The 16,982-nt window shown below is 49.2% G+C and overlaps 4 non-coding genes and 2 pseudogenes across 4 annotated transcripts; all 6 read left to right on the top strand.

Moving 5' to 3' along the window:
• Positions 1-3,495: 3,495 nt before the first annotated feature.
• On the top strand, positions 3,496-3,650 carry LOC131738732 (U2 spliceosomal RNA; annotated as a pseudogene).
• Positions 3,651-4,237: 587 nt separating this feature from the next.
• Positions 4,238-4,428, top strand: LOC131739200 (U2 spliceosomal RNA). Its single transcript, XR_009330367.1, has one exon. It is a non-coding gene; the product is annotated as a U2 spliceosomal RNA (small nuclear RNA).
• Positions 4,429-9,759: 5,331 nt separating this feature from the next.
• Positions 9,760-9,892, top strand: LOC131738859 (U2 spliceosomal RNA; annotated as a pseudogene).
• Positions 9,893-10,471: 579 nt separating this feature from the next.
• Positions 10,472-10,662, top strand: LOC131739199 (U2 spliceosomal RNA). Its single transcript, XR_009330366.1, has one exon. It is a non-coding gene; the product is annotated as a U2 spliceosomal RNA (small nuclear RNA).
• A 600-nt stretch (positions 10,663-11,262) lies between these two features.
• On the top strand, positions 11,263-11,453 carry LOC131739198 (U2 spliceosomal RNA). Its single transcript, XR_009330365.1, has one exon. It is a non-coding gene; the product is annotated as a U2 spliceosomal RNA (small nuclear RNA).
• A 599-nt stretch (positions 11,454-12,052) lies between these two features.
• On the top strand, positions 12,053-12,243 carry LOC131739197 (U2 spliceosomal RNA). The gene has a single exon (XR_009330364.1). It is a non-coding gene; the product is annotated as a U2 spliceosomal RNA (small nuclear RNA).
• The last annotated feature ends 4,739 nt before the right edge of the window (positions 12,244-16,982 follow it).

Raw genomic sequence — 16,982 nt, 5'->3', positions numbered from 1 at the left:
TGCCTCCCTTTACCTGGGTGAGCTCATCTGGGACCTCCTTCTCCCGTATAGATCTCGTCCTGCATACCAGCTCCCTTACGAAGACGGCAGTAGACACCCAGGCCGTCTTCTTCTCTGACCATAGGCTCCTGCAGGTAACATTGCAGGTCCCTCAGACCTCCCAGATGGGGTCAGGGGTCTGGAAATTAAACACCTCCTTACTCGATGACCCCTCCATAGCTGCAGCCTATAAGAGCAGGCTTGTTGAGTGGACCACTTTGCGTGACCTATTCAACTCCCCTATAGAGTGGTGGGAGATGGTCAAAATGAGAACTAAGGGTTATTTCATAGCAGCAGGCAAGAGGAAAGCAAAAGAAAGGAGGGCCAAATATAAATACCTGAATGCTGCCCTCCAGCGTCTGAGCCTGCTTCAGCTTCGGGGGTTCCCTGTAAGCGACGAGATAGCCCAGACCAAGCTAGATCTTTCAGTGCTTTGTAGGGAGGAACAACGAAAGGTCATGCACAATGCAAAAGTGCAAAAAATGGAGGAAGACGAAAAGTGTACTCGCTTCTTCTTCCAGAAAACGAGGGAGAAGCGGCACTTGATGTCCTCCATGCTCGACAGCAGGGGGAGGATAGTAGAGGATAGTGAGGGAGTGAAAAAAGTGGTAGAGAACTTCTATAGGGACCTGTATAACATCAAAGCTACAGATGACACCCTGATAGAGTGGTTCCTGAGCCAGTTGGAGCCTGACTCAGTGCGGGACGAGGAGGAGGAGGAGAAGGACCCAGAACTCACGCTGGAGGAGCTCACCCAGGCGGTTAAGACCATGAACACCGGTAAGACGCCAGGTCCAGATGGCATCCCGGGTGAGTATTACCATCTTTTTTGGGACACGCTAAAAGTCCATTTAGCGGAGGTCTACAGAGCGGTCTACAGGGAGAAGCGGTTGGGCCCTTCTATGCGGGAGAGTGTAATTACTCTCCTTCATAAGAAAGGGGAAGTTAAAGATCTACGGAATTGGCGCCCAATCAGCCTCCTTTGCGTGGATTACAAGATACTAGCCAAAGCTCTGATGCTCCGGCTACAAGTACACCTCCCTTTGGTCATTGGCCCCGACCAGGCTTGTGGCGTCCCAGGGAGGTCCATCACGGATATTTTAATGTTAACAAGGGACATTCTGGCTTATTCTAGAGAACGGAACCATCCCCTCTGCCTGTTCAACCTTGACCAGGAGAAGGCGTTCGATAGGGTAAGCCATGAATATATGTACAAAGTGATGGACCAGATGAAATTCGCTCCTGGACTTAGGGAGTGGGTTAAAACCATATATACAAACATTAGTACCCGAGTCTTGGTGAACAGGCACCTGACTGGTAAAATATCTATCCAGTCAGGGGTCAGACAGGGTTGCCCACTATCCCCACTGCTATATGTCGTGTGCATTGAACCCCTCCTGCAGGCAATTCATAGGGATACCAATATAACTGGTTTCCAGCTGCCTGGATCCAACGGGGTCCAGGTCAAAACAACAGCATATATGGACGATGTGTCACTCATTTGCACCAACACATCGTCGGTACCTCGGATTAGTAATATCCTTGAGAAGTACTGCACGGCGACCGGGGCAGTGATTAATAAGTCCAAGAGCGAAGTCTACGTGTCTAAAAATTGGCAGGTAGATAGGGAACTGTCGGACATGTACCCTGTCAAAAAGGACAAAATCAAGATTCTGGGCCTCATTTTCGAGAACAATAGCTCGGGGGCCCAGAGCTGGACGGCGGCCATTAACCAGGTCCGTAAAAAGATTGGCGGATGGAGCACAAGATCCTTAACAATGACGGGTAGAGTATTAATAACCAAGTCTATACTGTTTCCCATCCTCTCTTATGTAGGAAAAATCTTTCCCCCAGACAGGACCACCAAAAAAGTGGTGGACCGCATTATCCACCGCTTTATCTGGGGCAGCAAGATGGAGAGGGTAAAGCGAGCCACTCTGAGTAAAGCCGACAAGAAGGGAGGTAAGGGGGTCCCGGACGTTGTGCAGCTCACCCGAGTGCAGGGGCTCACGCAAACTATCAAGAACATCCAGGCCCTGGACAGGAAGGTATGTTACATGAATCGTTTCTATTTTGCCACCTGTCTCAGGGCCTTGGGCCTCTGCACTATTGATAACACCGTGCCGTACTCCTGGGACCCCCCATTGTATTATAGAACCTTAAGGGACACTATATATAAATTGGGCTTAGATAAAGCAAAATTGGCCTCCTGGGAATACAAGGCTGTAACTAAATATCTTGCCGGTTCCCAGGAAATTGAAAAAGTAGCTACTTTCTCCCTCACCCAAAGCCAAAAAATCTGGGAGAATGTGTCTCACAGCTGCCTCAGTAATGTCCAGAAGGATATAGCATGGAACACCGTCCACAGTGCACTCCCCACTCGAGCGTTCATGTTCAGGAGGGGACTAGCCCAAGTAGAAACATGCCCCTATGCAAAGTGCCGCAAGAGAGAAACACCAGCCCATATCTTCTGGGAGTGTGATGTGGCTGGCAGTGTCTGGCTCTCTGTCTCTGTCTTCCTAAACAGGTTTGCTGACACGGCCAAGATGACCGCTGAGACTGTGCTCTATGGGCCTGCGGGAGGAATCACTACCAGCACAGCTAAGTGCGTTTGGCGTGTCATCAATGTTGTCAAGCAGATCCTGTGGGAAGGCCGTAACGTCTGTGTCTATCACAAGCAGGAGCTAGACACTATCACCACGACCAGAAGGGCACAAACTCTTATCAAGGACTTTGTAATTCTGGACATCCGGACCCTCGGGAAGGACAAGGCCTGCGCGGAGTGGAGGATCGCCGGACTTCAGGACGTGAAGATGGAATAAAGGAAAAAACTGGAACCGCTAGCTCCTAGGAGCGGGACTACGGGGCACCGCTAAGCCTTTTATTTATTTTGTCATGCCAGCATTCCGCCCTTTTTAGCTGGCATGACCGTTTTTGAACGGTGCCCTGGTTTTATGTAGTCTTTTTGTTTCAGTTTTATGGATTTTGATTTGATTTATTTTGAATGTTTTATTTGATTTTTGTTTTGTTTTGTTTTATGTATCTAAAAGATTTTTAATGTTAACTATTAAAAGTTACATTTTAAGTGTTTTAAAATTTTAGAATTTTAACTCACTGTTTTATACACTGTCCCTTTTCCCCTGTCCCTGTTTTAGATCTAGTTTTATGTTCACTTTTGAACCTTTTTTAGAGAGCACTCCCCGGCCCTCACAAGCACTGGTTTTTTATAGATGGTTCTTTTTTTCCAGTCACTTTTAAAACAGCACAGGTTTTTTTCATGTTGATTTTAATCTGTGTCTGTTTTAACCATGTACAAAGCACAATTGTCTTGGTGTTTTTAAATGTATTTTAAATGCTTTTAAAACAAAATGTATGTCTGTATGCATGAATGTCATCTTTAAAAGAAATGTAAAATGAATGAAAAAACGAATGGGTGTAAATGTAAAAAAATGTAAAATCTCAATAAAAGAGTATTAATATCTGATACGTCCCCTATCAGGGGACCATATATTAAATTGATTTTTGGAATCGGGAGATGGAACAGGGGCTTGCTCCGTCCACTCCACGCATCGGCCCGGTATTGCAGTACCTCCGGGAACGGTGCACACCTTTCTCTAACGTTGGTCAAAGTCAGATCTGGATCTCTCCTGTGAGCATTTTGTCTACCCCTGCTGGAGGGAGAGTGCCAGTGTTGATGCAAGTTTTCCCGCCGTTTTACTTCTTTTTTTTTTCTTTCTCTCTTTCTTTCTCTCTTTCTTTCTTTCTCTCTTTCTTTCTCTCTTTCTTGCTGTCTTTCTTTCTTTTATTCACATGTGGTGATGATGTAGACAGCAGCAGGTTGTTTCCTGGGAGCATGCAGCTAACCAGACAAGTGTGGTGGAACATGTCCCTATGCCAGGACCTTCTTAGCAAGCCAGCCAGCCAGCGAGGCACAGTTGTAGTTACCCAAGGCACCTTGCACAGCATAGCAGCTTGGCATGACTATTTGTAAGACGCACTCCGCCAGTTTATGTTTTGTTTTTGGTGTTATGTGTGTGTTTTTGCTTTGTTTTGTTTTCTCCTGCTTAAATTGCACATTTCCCCTCTGGAAGCAGCAGCCCGTTTTTTGGGGGTCTGCTTGTGCTTGGAATTTTGCACCCACCTTTGAATCCCCCTGTGCCGTCCGGGCTGGGGGGCCCCGGGCAAGGGCCAAGTCGCCATCGCTTCTCGGCCTTTTGGCTAAGATCAAGTGTAGTATCTGTTCTTATCAGTTTAATATCTGATACGTCCCCTATCAGGGGACCATATATTAAATTGATTTTTGGAATCGGGAGATGGAACAGGGGCTTGCTCCGTCCACTCCACGCATCGGCCCGGTATTGCAGTACCTCCGGGAACGGTGCACACCTTTCTCTAACGTTGGTCAAAGTCAGATCTGGATCTCTCCTGTGAGCATTTTGTCTACCCCTGCTGGAGGGAGAGTGCCAGTGTTGATGCAAGTTTTCCCGCTGTTTTACTTCTTTTTTTTTTCTTTCTCTCTTTCTTTCTTTCTCTCTTTCTCTCTTTCTTTCTCTCTTTCTTGCTGTCTTTCTTTCTTTTATTCACATGTGGTGATGATGTAGACAGCAGCAGGTTGTCTCCTGGGAGCATGCAGCTAACCAGACAAGTGTGGTGGAACATGTCCCTATGCCAGGACCTTCTTAGCAAGCCAGCCAGCCAGCGAGGCACAGTTGTAGTTACCCAAGGCACCTTGCACAGCATAGCAGCTTGGCATGACCTTGCACTCCCCCTCGGCTCTCGTTATGACGCCATAAGGATTGAGTCCGTGGGGGAGGAAAGCGAAAGCGACAGTGAAAGTGAGAGTGAGAAGGAGGGGAAGGGAGTGAAGAACCAGCAGAGGGTGGGGAAAAGAAAGGGTAGAGACGAGGGGGGGAAAAGAAAGAAGATCAGGATCAAAGACAGCAAGTTGCAGGTGGCCCCCATAGATCCAAAACCAGCTAATGTCCACACAAAGTCCCCAGTCTTGCCCTCGCAGGCAGAGACGGAGGCGAGTGGGACGGCTACACTGCCGCCTAGTGGGCAGGTAGCAGCCAGCCAGGGCATCCCCAGCCAGCCTTCCCAGTCGTTGGCACAAACCCTAGCACACCTCGCAGAAGAGGTGTTCACTAATGCACCGAGGGAGAGGTCGGGGTCAACACCTTCCCTGACCAGCAGTACCTCGGTAGCAATGACCCTCTTCAAGCGAAGGGCCTCCCTTCAAAGCATCCTTGACCCCCTCCCTTGTATGGGCAAAACCAGGGGCCCCCTAGAGGTCCTCCTAGATACAGCACTGGAGGACATGGGAATACCCCTGGACGCGGTAAGCCAGAAGTCTGCTAACAGCTCCAATTCAACAGACGGTAACAGCCAAAGAATGCTGTCTGTCATAACCCCCCCCCAGGACAAAGCTGACCCACACGTTCCGAGGGGCCCTGAGCAAGTTCCACCAGACTTACCTTGTGGGGAGTTGAATAGCCCCAACAACTCCACATACTGTGCATATAAAGACGGTGCTTTCTTGGACGAGGCAGCAGTGAGTACCTTCTCAGGGGTGATGGGAGTTGCAAATAAGCCCAAGCCCCCTCGAAGCAAGCGTAGAGCTAAGAGTAGGAAGAGTGTCCCGACCTCCCAATCATAGTCGCTATGGGGTGGACGCAGCGACTCCTTTTCTTGTTAGCTACCCTGATGGCCCTGATATGTGTGTCTGTTAATGTCAGGAGCATCAGGGAGACACAAAAAAGATTTGATGTACTAAACTATCTAGCTAACTTGAAAGCAGATCTCATCTTTCTGCAGGAGTGTGGTATTTCGTCGAGCCCTGATTATAGGGACCTGAAGGAGAGTTGGACCCTGGGGGACTCCTTCTGGTCGGGCTCCAACATAGCCAGAGCCGACGGAGTAGGTATCCTGTTTAAAAACCCATTTATTACCTCCCGCAGCAGCAGGGAGGTAGAACCTGGTAGAATTCTGAGCGTGGATGTGACATACAACAACACTCCCCTCAGACTGGTCAATGTCTATGCACCCACTAACCAAAACGAAAGAGTTCAATTTTTTCCACAGCTGCGTCCACTCCTGCTGGGGAACGTACCCGTCATCGTGTCAGGTGACTTCAATTGTGCTCTGAGGGACGTAGACCGGAGCAGGCCACGCAACGACCGCTCTAGTAGAGTTTTGTCCTCCGTAATATTTGATTTCTCCCTGTGTGATGCAGGTAAGGACCTGGTGCCTCCCTTTACCTGGGTGAGCTCATCTGGGACCTCCTTCTCCCGTATAGATCTCGTCCTGCATACCAGCTCCCTTACGAAGACGGCAGTAGACACCCAGGCCGTCTTCTTCTCTGACCATAGGCTCCTGCAGGTAACATTGCAGGTCCCTCAGACCTCCCAGATGGGGTCAGGGGTCTGGAAATTAAACACCTCCTTACTCGATGACCCCTCCATAGCTGCAGCCTATAAGAGCAGGCTTGTTGAGTGGACCACTTTGCGTGACCTATTCAACTCCCCTATAGAGTGGTGGGAGATGGTCAAAATGAGAACTAAGGGTTATTTCATAGCAGCAGGCAAGAGGAAAGCAAAAGAAAGGAGGACCAAATATAAATACCTGAATGCTGCCCTCCAGCGTCTGAGCCTGCTTCAGCTTCGGGGGTTCCCTGTAAGCGACGAGATAGCCCAGACCAAGCTAGATCTTTCAGTGCTTTGTAGGGAGGAACAACGAAAGGTCATGCACAATTCAAAAGTGCAAAAAATGGAGGAAGACGAAAAGTGTACTCGCTTCTTCCAGAAAACGAGGGAGAAGCGGCACTTGATGTCCTCCATGCTCGACAGCAGGGGGAGGATAGCAGAGGATAGTGAGGGAGTGAAAAAAGTGGTAGAGAACTTCTATAGGGACCTATATAACATCAAAGCTACAGATGACACCCTGATAGAGTGGTTCCTGAGCCAGTTGGAGCCTGACTCAGTGCGGGACGACGAGGAGGAGGAGAAGGACCCAGAACTCACGCTGGAGGAGCTCACCCAGGCGGTTAAGACCATGAACACCGGTAAGACGCCAGGTCCAGATGGCATCCCGGGTGAGTATTACCATCTTTTTTGGGACACGCTAAAAGTCCATTTAGCGGAGGTCTACAGAGCGGTCTACAGGGAGAAGCGGTTGGGCCCTTCTATGCGGGAGAGTGTAATTACTCTCCTTCATAAGAAAGGGGAAGTTAAAGATCTACGGAATTGGCGCCCAATCAGCCTCCTTTGCGTGGATTACAAGATACTAGCCAAAGCTCTGATGCTCCGGCTACAAGTACACCTCCCTTTGGTCATTGGCCCCGACCAGGCTTGTGGCGTCCCAGGGAGGTCCATCACGGATATTTTAATGTTAACAAGGGACATTCTGGCTTATTCTAGAGAACGGAACCATCCCCTCTGCCTGTTCAACCTTGACCAGGAGAAGGCGTTCGATAGGGTAAGCCATGAATATATGTACAAAGTGATGGACCAGATGAAATTCGCTCCTGGACTTAGGGAGTGGGTTAAAACCATATATACAAACATTAGTACCCGAGTCTTGGTGAACAGGCACCTGACTGGTAAAATATCTATCCAGTCAGGGGTCAGACAGGGTTGCCCACTATCCCCACTGCTATATGTCGTGTGCATTGAACCCCTCCTGCAGGCAATTCGTAGGGATACCAATATAACTGGTTTCCAGCTGCCTGGATCCAACGGGGTCCAGGTCAAAACAACAGCATATATGGACGATGTGTCACTCATTTGCACCAACACATCGTCGGTACCTCGGATTAGTAATATCCTTGAGAAGTACTGCACGGCGACCGGGGCAGTGATTAATAAGTCCAAGAGCGAAGTCTACGTGTCTAAAAATTGGCAGGTAGATAGGGAACTGTCGGACATGTACCCTGTCAAAAAGGACAAAATCAAGATTCTGGGCCTCATTTTCGAGAACAATAGCTCGGGGGCCCAGAGCTGGACGGCGGCCATTAACCAGGTCCGTAAAAAGATTGGCGGATGGAGCACAAGATCCTTAACAATGACGGGTAGAGTATTAATAACCAAGTCTATACTGTTCCCCATCCTCTCTTATGTAGGAAAAATCTTTCCCCCAGACAGTACCACCAAAAAAGTGGTGGACCGCATTATCCACCGCTTTATCTGGGGCAGCAAGATGGAGAGGGTAAAGCGAGCCACTCTGAGTAAAGCCGACAAGAAGGGAGGTAAGGGGGTCCCGGACGTTGTGCAGCTCACCCGAGTGCAGGGGCTCACGCAAACTATCAAGAACATCCAGGCCCTGGACAGGAAGGTATGTTACATGAATCGTTTCTATTTTGCCACCTGTCTCAGGGCCTTGGGCCTCTGCACTATTGATAACACCGTGCCGTACTCCTGGGACCCCCCATTGTATTATAGAACCTTAAGGGACACTATATATAAATTGGGCTTAGATAAAGCAAAATTGGCCTCCTGGGAATACAAGGCTGTAACTAAATATCTTGCCGGTTCCCAGGAAATTGAAAAAGTAGCTACTTTCTCCCTCACCCAAAGCCAAAAAATCTGGGAGAATGTGTCTCACAGCTGCCTCAGTAATGTCCAGAAGGATATAGCATGGAACACCGTCCACAGTGCACTCCCCACTCGAGCGTTCATGTTCAGGAGGGGACTAGCCCAAGTAGAAACATGCCCCTATGCAAAGTGCCGCAAGAGAGAAACACCAGCCCATATCTTCTGGGAGTGTGATGTGGCTGGCAGTGTCTGGCTCTCTGTCTCTGTCTTCCTAAACAGGTTTGCTGACACGGCCAAGATGACCGCTGAGACTGTGCTCTATGGGCCTGCGGGAGGAATCACTACCAGCACAGCTAAGTGCGTTTGGCGTGTCATCAATGTTGTCAAGCAGATCCTGTGGGAAGGCCGTAACGTCTGTGTCTATCACAAGCAGGAGCTAGACACTATCACCACGACCAGAAGGGCACAAACTCTTATCAAGGACTTTGTAATTCTGGACATCCGGACCCTCGGGAAGGACAAGGCCTGCGCGGAGTGGAGGATCGCCGGACTTCAGGACGTGAAGATGGAATAAGGGAAAAAACTGGAACCGCTAGCTCCTAGGAGCGGGACTACGGGGCACCGCTAAGCCTTTTATTTATTTTGTCATGCCAGCATTCCGCCCTTTTTAGCTGGCATGACCGTTTTTCAACGGTGCCCTGGTTTTATGTAGTCTTTTTGTTTCAGTTTTATGGACCTTTGATTTAATTTGAATGTTTTATTTGATTTTGTTTTGTTTTGTTTTATGTATCTTTAAGATTTTTAATGTAAACTATTAAAAGTTACATTTTAAGTGTTTTAAAATTTTAGAATTTTAACTCACTGTTTATACACTGTCCCTTTTCCCCTGTCCCTGTTTTAGATCTAGGTTTATGTTCACTTTTTTAGAGAGCACTCCCCGGCCCTCACAAGCACTGGTTTTTTATAGATGGTTCTTTTTTTCCAGTCACTTTTAAAACAGCACAGGTTTTTTTCATGTTGATTTTAATCTGTGTCTGTTTTAACCATGTACAAAGCACAATTGTCTTGGTGTTTTTAAATGTATTTTAAATGCTTTTAAAACAAAATGTATGTCTGTATGCATGAATGTCATCTTTAAAAGAAATGTAAAATGAATGAAAAAACGAATGGGTGTAAATGTAAAAAATGTAAAATCTCAATAAAAGAGTATCAGGGGACCATATATTATATTGATTTTTGGAATCGGGAGATGGAACAGGGGCTTGCTCCGTCCACTCCACGCATCGGCCCGGTATTGCAGTACCTCCGGGAACGGTGCACACCTTTCTCTAACGTTGGTCAAAGTCAGATCTGGATCTCTCCTGTGAGCATTTTGTCTACCCCTGCTGGAGGGAGAGTGCCAGTGTTGATGCAAGTTTTCCCGCCGTTTTACTTCTTTTATTTTTCTTTCTCTCTTTCTTTCTCTCTTTCTCTCTTTCTTTCTCTCTTTCTTTCTTGCTGTCTTTCTTTTATTCACATGTGGTGATGATGTAGACAGCAGCAGGTTGTTTCCTGGGAGCATGCAGCTAACCAGACAAGTGTGGTGGAACATGTCCCTATGCCAGGACCTTCTTAGCAAGCCAGCCAGCCAGCGAGGCACAGTTGTAGTTACCCAAGGCACCTTGCACAGCATAGCAGCTTGGCATGACTATTTGTAAGACGCACTCCGCCAGTTTATGTTTTGTTTTTGGTGTTATGTGTGTGTTTTTGCTTTGTTTTGTTTTCTCCTGCTTAAATTGCACATTTCCCCTCTGGAAGCAGCAGCCCGTTTTTTTGGGGTCTGCTTGTGCTTGAAATTTTGCACCCACCTTTGAATCCCCCTGTGCCGTCCGGGCTGGGGGGCCCCGGGCAAGGGCCAAGTCGCCATCGCTTCTCGGCCTTTTGGCTAAGATCAAGTGTAGTATCTGTTCTTATCAGTTTAATATCTGATACGTCCCCTATCAGGGGACCATATATTAAATTGATTTTTGGAATCGGGAGATGGAACAGGGGCTTGCTCCGTCCACTCCACGCATCGGCCCGGTATTGCAGTACCTCCGGGAACGGTGCACACCTTTCTCTAACGTTGGTCAAAGTCAGATCTGGATCTCTCCTGTGAGCATTTTGTCTACCCCTGCTGGAGGGAGAGTGCCAGTGTTGATGCAAGTTTTCCCGCCGTTTTACTTCTTTTTTTTTTCTTTCTCTCTTTCTTTCTTTCTCTCTTTCTTTCTCTCTTTCTCTCTTTCTTTCTCTCTTTCTTTCTTGCTGTCTTTCTTTCTTTTATTCACATGTGGTGATGATGTAGACAGCAGCAGGTTGTTTCCTGGGAGCATGCAGCTAACCAGACAAGTGTGGTGGAACATGTCCCTATGCCAGGACCTTCTTAGCAAGCCAGCCAGCCAGCGAGGCACAGTTGTAGTTACCCAAGGCACCTTGTACAGCATTGCAGCTTGGCATGACTATTTGTAAGACGCACTCCGCCAGTTTATGTTTTGTTTTTGGTGTTATGTGTGTGTTTTTGCTTTGTTTTGTTTTCTCCTGCTTAAATTGCACATTTCCCCTCTGGAAGCAGCAGCCCGTTTTTTGGGGGTCTGCTTGTGCTTGGAATTTTGCACCCACCTTTTGAAGCCCCCTGTGCCGTCCGGGCTGGGGGGCCCCGGGCAAGGGCCAAGTCGCCATCGCTTCTCGGCCTTTTGGCTAAGATCAAGTGTAGTATCTGTTCTTATCAGTTTAATATCTGATACGTCCCCTATCAGGGGACCATATATTAAATTGATTTTTGGAATCGGGAGATGGAACAGGGGCTTGCTCCGTCCACTCCACGCATCGGCCCGGTATTGCAGTACCTCCGGGAACGGTGCACACCTTTCTCTAACGTTGGTCAAAGTCAGATCTGGATCTCTCCTGTGAGCATTTTGTCTACCCCTGCTGGAGGGAGAGTGCCAGTGTTCATGCAAGTTTTCCCGCCGTTTTACTTCTTTTTTTTTTCTTTCTCTCTTTCTTTCTTTCTCTCTTTCTTCCTCTCTTTCTCTCTTTCTTTCTCTCTTTCTTTCTTGCTGTCTTTCTTTCTTTTATTCACATGTGGTGATGATGTAGACAGCAGCAGGTTGTTTCCTGGGAGCATGCAGCTAACCAGACAAGTGTGGTGGAACATGTCCCTATGCCAGGACCTTCTTAGCAAGCCAGCCAGCCAGCGAGGCACAGTTGTAGTTACCCAAGGCACCTTGCACAGCATAGCAGCTTGGCATGACTATTTGTAAGACGCACTCCGCCAGTTTATGTTTTGTTTTTGGTGTTATGTGTGTGTTTTTGCTTTGTTTTGTTTTCTCCTGCTTAAATTGCACATTTCCCCTCTGGAAGCAGCAGCCCGTTTTTTGGGGGTCTGCTTGTGCTTGGAATTTTGCACCCACCTTTGAATCCCCCTGTGCCGTCCGGGCTGGGGGGCCCCGGGCAAGGGCCAAGTCGCCATCGCTTCTCGGCCTTTTGGCTAAGATCAAGTGTAGTATCTGTTCTTATCAGTTTAATATCTGATACGTCCCCTATCAGGGGACCATATATTAAATTGATTTTTGGAATCGGGAGATGGAACAGGGGCTTGCTCCGTCCACTCCACGCATCGGCCCGGTATTGCAGTACCTCCGGGAACGGTGCACACCTTTCTCTAACGTTGGTCAAAGTCAGATCTGGATCTCTCCTGTGAGCATTTTGTCTACCCCTGCTGGAGGGAGAGTGCCAGTGTTGATGCAAGTTTTCCCGCCGTTTTACTTCTTTTTTTTTCTTTCTCTCTTTCTTTCTTTCTCTTTCTTTCTCTCTTTCTTTCTTGCTGTCTTTCTTTCTTTTATTCACATGTGATGATGATGTAGACAGCAGCAGTTTGTTTCCTGGGAGCATGCAGCTAACCAGACAAGTGTGGTGGAACATGTCCCTATGCCAGGTCCTTCTTAGCCAGCCATATACTCTGGCTTCTCTTCAGTTCGAATAAATCTTTCTAAGACTAAGGCTTAGAGGGTAGTGGCATTGCCCGCTCCCTCCGAGGGTCTGTGAGAGGTTTGTTCGGGTGAGGAGGAACAGAATTTTTTTTATTTTTGACTGGCTTTCTTCAGCTCGGCAACTTTTTGGAAGACTAATGCTCAGTCTGGTTTTGGCTTGCCCAATCCAGGCCGAGGGTCTTTCAAGATTTTGTTGACTGTTGAGAGCAGTTTTTTCTTTTTCAGGCGGTTCCCGTTTTTTTCTTTTTCAGGCGGTTCCGGCTTTTCCAGACGTTCCTGGAGTTAGAGAGAAGGAGGACCTACCATCCAGACGACCTTTGAGGACCCTTTGATGACCTAGACGACCTCATCCCCAGCCCTTGATTGTAATCGAGATCCAGACCGAGAGAGCAGCAGGCGCCCAGCAGAGGGCGCCATCTGGGAGGAGCAGAGGGCGGCCCCGGACCCCGAGGAGGCGTCACAGCCACGATTCTTCCTACGTGGTCTCGGTGCCAAGCAGCGCCCCCTACTCCGCCAGGGAAGGACACCGTTCACCTGGGGAGGGGGTCCCTCTTGCGAGGCGACCATCTCCTCAGGGACTAAAGTAATAGTTCCTTCAACTGCCCAGATTTGCTGCTTACGTTGTCTCTTTTCCGTAGAGAGAGACAACCCGGACGTCCAGAGGCTTCTCCCACCCCAATCGGAGGAGCCAGCTGAAGGATGGCGTTCCGGCCAACCCAGGAAACCAGGAGGCACAATGCGGTGCGCTTCACAAGAAACAAGCAAGATGAAACGGAACCAGGACTGACGAGACTGGAGTTCAGCCGGACCATTCTTCAGAGGGGTATGGGTTTTTCCCCTTCTGACTTGAATTGTTTGGTGAAATTGCCAGGGCTTAAGGAAGTGTTTGAGGTCAGTTTTAGGAACCCCCAAAAGTTACAAGAAATGTGGTCCTTTTGGGGGGAGAATAAATATCTCGCTCCATACAAAGAATTTTGTGTGGATGCACTGACAGACAGAGAAATGAAAGTTGTTACTGTCCAATTTTTCAATGAGGCTGTTAGCGACTATGATATTACAACATGGCTTAACCGCTATGGGAGGGTGTCATCAGAAGGGAGGAAAATTACAGACGAAGATGGGGTTTGGACAGGAGCCAGAAAGTGGCTGGTACGCCTCAATGTTGATCCATCGGGCATTGGAGGCGTCCGCCACATTCCAAACTCCATAGTGTTAGGGCCCAACAGAGGGCTGGTATTCTATAATGGGATGCCAAAACTCTGCAGGAAATGTGGGGAATTAGGACACCTGGCGGCCGCATGTACTGTAGTCAAGTGCAGGAACTGCGGCGCCCCCCACGAGACCAGCCACTGCAGAGAAGAGAGGCAGTGCAATTTGTGTGGAAAGAAGGGGCACCTGTTTAAGGACTGCCCCTCTTCCTATGCCAACATGGCCAGAGCCAGCAAGGCAAACATGAACAAGCCTAGGCCTGAGCAGGAAGAGGGAGCAAGTAACAAAGATCAGTCCACATCACCACCAACAGTATCCAAGACCCAGACTCCAGCACCACCATCATCACCAGCACCCCCTCACCCCCCCGCCCCCGAGACATGTCCCGTTTTACGAGGACCCCTTCCCCCAGCCCAGAGAGAGAGTACAACAGCCACTCCACTAGCTCCTCCAGTAGCTCCTCTGATGCAGAACACGAGTCAGGGAGGGAGCCCGGACCCAGCAGCGGCCCCCCCCTGAGTAGGGCCCTCTCAGCGCCAGCACTCCCCCTCGGCTCTCGTTATGACGCCATAAGGATTGAGTCCGTGGGGGAGGAAAGCAAAAGCGACAGTGAAAGTGAGAGTGAGAAGGAGGGGAAGGGAGTGAAGAACCAGCAGAGGGTGGGGAAAAGAAAGGGTAGAGACGAGGGGGGGAAAAGAAAGAAGATCAGGATCAAAGACAGCAAGTTGCAGGTGGCCCCCATAGATCCAAAACCAGCTAATGTCCACACAAAGTCCCCAGTCTTGCCCTCGCAGGCAGAGACGGAGGCGAGTGGGACGGCTACACTGCCGCCTAGTGGGCAGGTAGCAGCCAGCCAGGGCATCCCCAGCCAGCCTTCCCAGTCGTTGGCACAAACCCTAGCACACCTCGCAGAAGAGGTGTTCACTAATGCACCGAGGGAGAGGTCGGGGTCAACACCTTCCCTGACCAGCAGTACCTCGGTAGCAATGACCCTCTTCAAGCGAAGGGCCTCCCTTCAAAGCATCCTTGACCCCCTCCCTTGTATGGGCAAAACCAGGGGCCCCCTAGAGGTCCTCCTAGATACAGCACTGGAGGACATGGGAATACCCCTGGACGCGGTAAGCCAGAAGTCTGCTAACAGCTCCAATTCAACAGACGGTAACAGCCAAAGAATGCTGTCTGTCATAACCCCCCCCAGGACAAAGCTGACCCACACGTTCCGAGGGGCCCTGAGCAAGTTCCACCAGACTTACCTTGTGGGGAGTTGAATAACCCCAACAACTCCACGTACTGTGCATATAAAGACGGTGCCTTCTTGGACGAGGCAGCAGTGAGTACCTTCTCAGGGGTGATGGGAGTTGCAAATAAGCCCAAGCCCCCTCGAAGCAAGCGTAGAGCTAAGAGTAGGAAGAGTGTCCCGACCTCCCAATCATAGTCGCTATGGGGTGGACGCAGCGACTCCTTTTCTTGTTAGCTACCCTGATGGCCCTGATATGTGTGTCTGTTAATGTCAGGAGCATCAGGGAGACACAAAAAAGATTTGATGTACTAAACTATCTAGCTAACTTGAAAGCAGATCTCATCTTTCTGCAGGAGTGTGGTATTTCATCGAGCCCTGATTATAGGGACCTGAAGGAGAGTTGGACCCTGGGGGACTCCTTCTGGTCGGGCTCCAACATAGCCAGAGCCGACGGAGTAGGTATCCTGTTTAAAAACCCATTTATTACCTCCCGCAGCAGCAGGGAGGTAGAACCTGGTAGAATTCTGAGCGTGGATGTGACATACAACAACACTCCCCTCAGACTGGTCAATGTCTACGCACCCACTAACCAAAACGAAAGAGTTCAATTTTTTCCACAGCTGCGTCCACTCCTGCTGGGGAACGTACCCGTCATCGTGTCAGGTGACTTCAATTGTGCTCTGAGGGACGTAGACCGGAGCAGGCCACGCAACGACCGCTCTAGTAGAGTTTTGTCCTCCGTAATATTTGATTTCTCCCTGTGTGATGCAGGTAAGGACCTGGTGCCTCCCTTTACCTGGGTGAGCTCATCTGGGACCTCCTTCTCCCGTATAGATCTCGTCCTGCATACCAGCTCCCTTACGAAGACGGCAGTAGACACCCAGGCCGTCTTCTTCTCTGACCATAGGCTCCTGCAGGTAACATTGCAGGTCCCTCAGACCTCCCAGATGGGGTCAGGGGTCTGGAAATTAAACACCTCCTTACTCGATGACCCCTCCATAGCTGCAGCCTATAAGAGCAGGCTTGTTGAGTGGACCACTTTGCGTGACCTATTCAACTCCCCTATAGAGTGGTGGGAGATGGTCAAAATGAGAACTAAGGGTTATTTCATAGCAGCAGGCAAGAGGAAAGCAAAAGAAAGGAGGGCCAAATATAAACACCTGAATGCTGCCCTCCAGCATCTGAGCCTGCTTCAGCTTCGGGGGTTCCCTGTAAGCGACGAGATAGCCCAGACCAAGCTCGATCTTTCAGTGCTTTGTAGGGAGGAACAACGAAAGGTCATGCACAATGCAAAAGTGCAAAAAATGGAGGAAGACGAAAAGTGTACTCGCTTCTTCTTCCAGAAAACGAGGGAGAAGCGGCACTTGATGTCCTCCATGCTCGACAGCAGGGGGAGGATAGTAGAGGATAGTGAGGGAGTGAAAAAAGTGGTAGAGAACTTCTATAGGGACCTATATAACATCAAAGCTACAGATGACACCCTGATAGAGTGGTTCCTGAGCCAGTTGGAGCCTGACTCAGTGCGGGACGACGAGGAGGAGGAGAAGGACCCAGAACTCACGCTGGAGGAGCTCACCCAGGCGGTTAAGACCATGAACACCGGTAAGACGCCAGGTCCAGATGGCATCCCGGGTGAGTATTACCATCTTTTTTGGGACATGCTAAAAGTCCATTTAGCGGAGGTCTACAGAGCGGTCTACAGGGAGAAGCGGTTGGGCCCTTCTATGCGGGAGAGTGTAATTACTCTCCTTCATAAGAAAGGGGAAGTTAAAGATCTACGGAATTGGCGCCCAATCAGCCTCCTTTGCGTGGATTACAAGATACTAGCCAAAGCTCTGATGCTCCGGCTACAAGTACACCTCCCTTTGGTCATTGGCCCTGACCAGGCTTGTGGCGTCCCAGGGAGGTCCATCACGGATATTTTAATGTTAACAAGGGACATTCTGGCTTATTCTAGAG

Source organism: Acipenser ruthenus, chromosome 10 (genome assembly GCF_902713425.1).
Source record: "Acipenser ruthenus chromosome 10, fAciRut3.2 maternal haplotype, whole genome shotgun sequence".
Classification (NCBI taxonomy): Eukaryota; Metazoa; Chordata; class Actinopteri; order Acipenseriformes; family Acipenseridae; genus Acipenser; species Acipenser ruthenus.
The sequence above is the reverse complement of the archived record's forward strand: the minus strand, read 5'-3'. Positions and strand labels throughout refer to the sequence as shown.